Here is a 6,614-nt window from a genome sequence, read left to right on the forward strand (position 1 = left end):
TTAATTTGTTTATTTAATTTGAATGCTTAAAAACACAATAACTACTACAATAGCCAAGCTATAGCCGTTATGTCATGCTTGCTATATTATTATGACTACAGCTGACAAAGTGACCGGCCGGCCATACGAGAAAATCGTCCCCAAGGATGCATTTTCTCTAGCGCATACCGACCGCTATCCACTGATGATTCGTTTTATTCGCTCGACCAATGTGTTTATATTTTTTTCCTATCTCTTTTCACAAAAGGCCATTTTGTTTTCAACAGAGATAGCCATGGTGGTCATGATGGTAGTAGTGGTAGTAGTGGTGGTGGAGGTGGTTTTCCGCCACCATAAGAATAAAGTGGAAAACGGGACGACCGGGAATTTTATCGAATTTCCGTCGTCTCCGTCGTTGTCGGACAACAGATGCAATCGTTTTAAAACCAACAACTTTTATTATGTCTTGACGCAGTATAAGAATAAACGCAACAAAATCATAAACCAGATATATGCGCAAACGTACGTGCATTACCTTAAGTTTATGCATTTTAACGATAAAATACCATCTGCATCTGACGTTTTATTAATACAAATATTTACTGTCGTTTTCGACGTATATTTTCATTTTCATTTTTTTTTTATTTTATTTTATTCTCGATGTATGGGCTTTGCTGAGTTTGTGATGACAATAAAGTTTCCATGGTCTTTATTATAAATGTCAATTGTCATAGAACATTTTTTGTACAATAAAAAACTCGAGAGTAAAACTATACAAATGTTATTATGTAATATGCATTTCCCATTAGACATGAGAGGACGCAGGTGACTTCCACCGTGAAAAGATTTAAAAATTTTACTAAAGAGTCCTTTATTATCATAATTCTTACGATGTATATTAGTTTAAATTAAAATAGATAAGAAAAATAATAAATTATTAAAAATATCTTGTATCTGTAATTCTGAAAACCCCAAATATTATAACTATGTATAATATTTTAAATATATAAAACTTCAAAAAAAGAATAATAAATAAATACATAACAAATTTAATCAATAGTAACTATATATGGTCTAAAACTCCCTAGAAATGTTTAGTGTTTTGGTCCTGACTAAATAGTAATTATGAATAGAACAGGGCATGCAAGATGTAAGAGAATGCTACATAAATGAAGAACGGTGGACGGGGAGTCCACGTGACTGTGATGATCCAATTTAGTCAATGTCACACATCATCAATGTATGTCCTAAGAATAGGAATCCCAGATTTATTTTTTTTAAATACGGGACATTTTTTTAAGATGATATCTATATACTTCAATACTTGTAATTTTCATTTGCTGCACTTGTTAATTTGGGGAGAGGGGACTTATGTTACCAATTAACATATTTTACATATTCAATTTGAGCCATTTGGCCTAGAAGTAGCATTTAATTTTACTCAGTAATATACTATAAAATAAAGTTAAACACAATATTAAACAGTAGAAACAAATATAAATTAAAATTAAAATTAAAAATATATATTATGGTGACTTTCCTATAGTAAAATTTTAACAAAAAATTAACCTTAAACAAAAATTATTATTATTAATTATTAATTTATAACAAAATATATCAAGGTAACTTTCTTATGATAAATTTATAATAAAAAATTAAATAAAAATTTTAATAATGTAGAAACATTTAGTTTTACTTATCTGTATACATTATTAATTTATAACATAATATATTAGGTGACTTTCCTCTGATAAAATTAAAATAAAAAAATATACCAATACCAACAAAAAAATCATAAGAGAATTTAAATTTTTTCATAATCCATATTCATTTATTATTATTTGAATTAGATAGTATAGTTTATCAATAATTTAAAATTTAAAAAGCTAAATGATATAAAAAAATTTCATTTTTAAAATAAGGTACATACGAGACGGATTATCCAAAATACGGGACAAAAGTGTTATTTCTGAACTTTTATCGGGACACCGGGACACTTCCTTCAAATACGGGACAATCCCGTAAAATACTGGACGTATGGGATACCTACCCAAGAAGAAGTTTGATGAAAATTGGAACGACATCATAAATGCCACACCACAATATTGCCACCAATAAAGCAATTAATTAGACCTTAGAAAAAAATATTGAACTATGATGCCTATAATTTATTATATGAACTACTATTATTGAAATGTTCTATGTTCTATGTTTCAATTTTATTTTAATTTAAATATGTTTCAATGATACATTTTATTTATACCACATGTTGGAAAGTCTTGTAAAACTTTATTATGTTATATAATAAAAAAATAAAAAATAAAAACAGAAGAAGTAGCTATGCTTTATTATTGTGTATATTATAATATAGTATATCGGTCTATATTTCTAAGGGTATTTTATAATTTATTTGCCTTCTATTAATAGTGCGATACGAATGTATAGAATCAACTAATTCTTATCAAATAAATCACATAATACCTATATGTTATGTGATAATTATTATAATAATGTGTTTATATATTTTTTTATAAGTCAATATGTATAATAAATAGCAGAAGATTAGTCTGTGGTGAATACATAAAGTCTCTATGATTATTCTTTTTTAAATATAACAACCAAAAAACAATATTGATTTAGCCGAAAACTGGTGTTACATATCAAATATTACCATTTTCGGCTGTTTTTAATTGTTTTTAACAATTTTATCCTGATCAGTCGCATATTAATATAACTGACCACAAAACTGTTATATGAAAATACATTATTGAAATATCTCTACTCTTCATTCGATCCCAATATTTCTAAATCAGACTGATTCAGGTGATTAACTTCTATTTAGATGGAAAATTTTAGTAAAATAATTTTTTATCCGCCATTATGTAAATCTGTAAATATAATATGTATTTCAATCTTATAATAGGTACCTTAAATTAGTTGATCCGTATCCACAAACATTCACCAATGATGGTTTACAATATTTCTTTCAATGTATTGTTTCGATGAAAATAATATAAAACATCTATGTTTACCTATTCAATAATCATGAATATTATATAAAATTGTATTTTTCACATTTTTCTCTCTCGTTCGCAGCCGACTAGCCAACTAGCCTACTGCAGTTTCGGAGCGGCCGTAATGATGCAATATAAAACATTTTCCTCCATCGCCAGCGCTTCCGGATGTATTTTTCCGAGAAAACCCTATGGAGACGACAAACAGAAGGCGGTGTAGAAAAAAGAGCAGGACAGCTAATGCTGCAGCTATATAATATAATATATATAGCTATAACGTCAAATCTGTTTGTGCGACAAAACTCATTTGCCGATTTCTCGGTTCATTTCCACCGTGTTCAATTTGAAACTACACGGTCGCCCGGCGGCGGCAGTGGCGAAGCGCTAGTGCCATTTATATAAAACTGAATAACATTAACATCCAACTTCTTTTTTTTCTCTCTCTCGTCATACCTTATCCCGCTGCGCGCTGTCGTTCCCGCAAAGACGTTTTATTTCTCTTTATTTATTCAGTTTCATGAAACAGACTTTTTATTAAAATATTTTCAAAAGATCACAAATAAGTTAATTTTGTACAGTTAGGCGTCAATAATAATAGTCAGTTTGGCGAATGCATGTATAAAGCAGGCGCAATCTATAAACGAACGGTGACAATTAAAATCAACTCTATGCGTCTGACTATTAGCAGATATATTAAAAATGGGTAATATTATTTTTTCTTTGGAAACCATACCATAACGTACCTATGGTAACGTTTCACCATAATTCAGTGTGGTGTAGGTGCCACCTATATTATTATTGAGAGCAATAGGATCAAAATTCAAGCAAAAAAAAAAAAATCATAATATGAAAGATCAATGTAGATATGCATCTGGATAAAACTTTGAACAATTTGTTTTTTTAAATAAGCTTCAATCAATAAATTAGAAATAGGTACCAAGATATAATACTATTAAACTGCCACAATTAAATGTAAGTACAGTTGATCAATTTACAATATTAACTTATATTTTTTATGTGTACACTGTTCAAAATTTAAACTTATTATCATAGCTTTACAGTTTATAATATGTACTATGGTGGTCCTTATTTTTTATTTTTTATTTTTTATTTTTTGAAGATAACCCCTCTCCCCCTAAAAAAGGTTCAATTACCTGAAAAACCCATATAAAAAAGTTTCATGCAAATTCATTAATTTGAGCCCGTGCCGCAAAAGCTTCAAAATTACAAAAATAGAACATTTTTAATTTTTTTTGATATTTTTAAACACAACTCTGGAAATAAAAATATTAAAAAAAAATTGTTAAGATACAATGATAGAAAACTAAATTTACTAAAATTTGCTTCATATAGATTAGTTTCTAAATATTTACTTTTTCAAATATTTTAATCAAAAAGTTCAAAAACAAAATCTTGAAAATTGAGATATTTCCATCAGCATAACATACAAATAATCGTGAAAACAATGTGTAAGGCATAAAAACATAATTAATTAATATTTATATCTTTAAAATATTTTAAATATAATTGATACAACTAAATTTATGACTGTGTAACTTGTGTAAGTGTTTCTTTTTTGTGGTCAGGATATTTTTTGCAATAATCACTAACAACTTGTAATAGGTAGATATTGATTTTGAGATTCATCTTTGGTTATTTTGTTGTTATAATCTTCGATAAGTTTTACTCCTCTTTCTACAACATCATTTATAACTGGAATATTTTTTTTAATTAACAGAGCTTTATTATAATTTTCATTATTTGCCCACACTAATAAAGGGTCTTCATTCAAAAAAGTGGTATTGATGGCAAATCGTTTAAATAGTTTTTTAGTATTGACACCTCATATAAAATCGTCAATTTCCTTTTCTAATAACTCGTTTGCATTTTTTACCGATTCAATTAAACATTGTGCATTTGAATTTAATTCTGATAAACATTCGTCGTTGTTTAGAGCATGAATCATTTTTCTTTTAGTCTCCAGTGGAACAGCCTTATCGAAAAAAGTCAATGCGCATAATTGCGCAGACAAATACCATAAGTGACCACTAAACTTTTTAGTTGCATTCTGAGATAGATCTTTATCTATAGAGGCATAGTGTAAAAGATTTTTTATAAAAGCCAAGTCTTGTAAAGGACCTTTGATTGAAGATGATGAATTAAACCATACTATCATGTATTATCGTACAATAAAAATACAAATACTTCTTAAGGCACTTTCTTCTTTGGCTGTTAATCGAAACTGTTCACGAAATAAACATATTTTTAAGCTATAATATATTATGTATAATGTTTATAGCATAAAGTTCTGTAATGTGATTTGTCCATCGTTTATATTTTAACGTTATTAAATTTAATTAAAAATAATTTGTATATACCTCCCTACCTCTAAATACTTAAATATAGTTGTATTAAATTGACGAATGTATATCAATCTACCTGTAAAGAGGATTAAGCAAGACAACATGAAATATATATAATGCATATATATAATGTTATAATGCATACAGACATTTTTTTTAGGTCTTATTAAAAAATCTAATTCAACAATTACAATAGGCATACAGGAATTTAATGATTAAAACATTTCCAAACAGAAATTAAGTGGGCCTCATAATATAAAATGTTAATAATTTCGCAAAGTATACAATATTTTTAACGACGAAACAATATACATACTATAGAATAAGACTGAAACATACAACAGGTAAAATAAAGTAATAGGAAAACAATAAAATGAATAACCAAATATTATTATTAACATCATTAAATAACAAATGTATCTCCAATTTGTGTTTTATCAAAAATATAAGAACCTACACTAAAACACCATCGTGTAAAATTTTTGAATTTCTTTTTCGTTTCCTATTATATAATTTTCAGCATCGCCAGGCTTAGCGTAGTCATCAATACGTCCCCTTATTGTCTCCGAAGCGTTTTATAGTGAGAAACTGATCGAAAACTTGATGTGTGTGTGCATACGCGAAATCCAATAAAATAATAGCTGTTTTCGACAAAGTTGTTTTAACCTATTCATACGAACTCCTCTCTCTCACACACAATCTTCGAAGTACTCGTTTCTGAGAGTAAAAAAACTGTCTCTCCGGCAAGAAACACATAATAAAAACATTTTGAACGATCCACTGTCCCCGTCAGCCCGGTAAGTCTATCGTGAAAATATTCCCAAGGGATTGCCGCCGTAAAGTCAAACGAAGAGACATACGCTCATCTCAAAGCATAAAAACACCACCGCCATTGCTTTTCACCCTGATGATTTCTTCGAAAGCCAAGACCATGGTAGTCAGTGGTATATGAAAGTAACCCATATCCCCTTGGGAAAAAGACGCTCGATATTTTTATTCTTATCTACTGTACAGTATATGAGATACTGGTAGTAGAATATTTAGGTGTATTGCGTATATAATATTATAAAATATAATAGAAGTTAATATAATACGAAGCGCGATCGAAAAATATTGTATTTGATCGACATCTACTATGTGTAAGTGGGTATATATATATAGAGGCGGTAGGAATTATTTATAGTGAATTGGTGGATCGGTTGAAAATGACTCCACATCTAGATTTTAGGACGACTTTTCTAACCAATCTTAAAGGCTT

This window comes from Diuraphis noxia, unplaced genomic scaffold, assembly GCF_037042655.1.
Source record: "Diuraphis noxia isolate RWA-SAM2 unplaced genomic scaffold, SU_Dnox_SAM2 contig0003, whole genome shotgun sequence".
Classification (NCBI taxonomy): Eukaryota; Metazoa; Arthropoda; class Insecta; order Hemiptera; family Aphididae; genus Diuraphis; species Diuraphis noxia.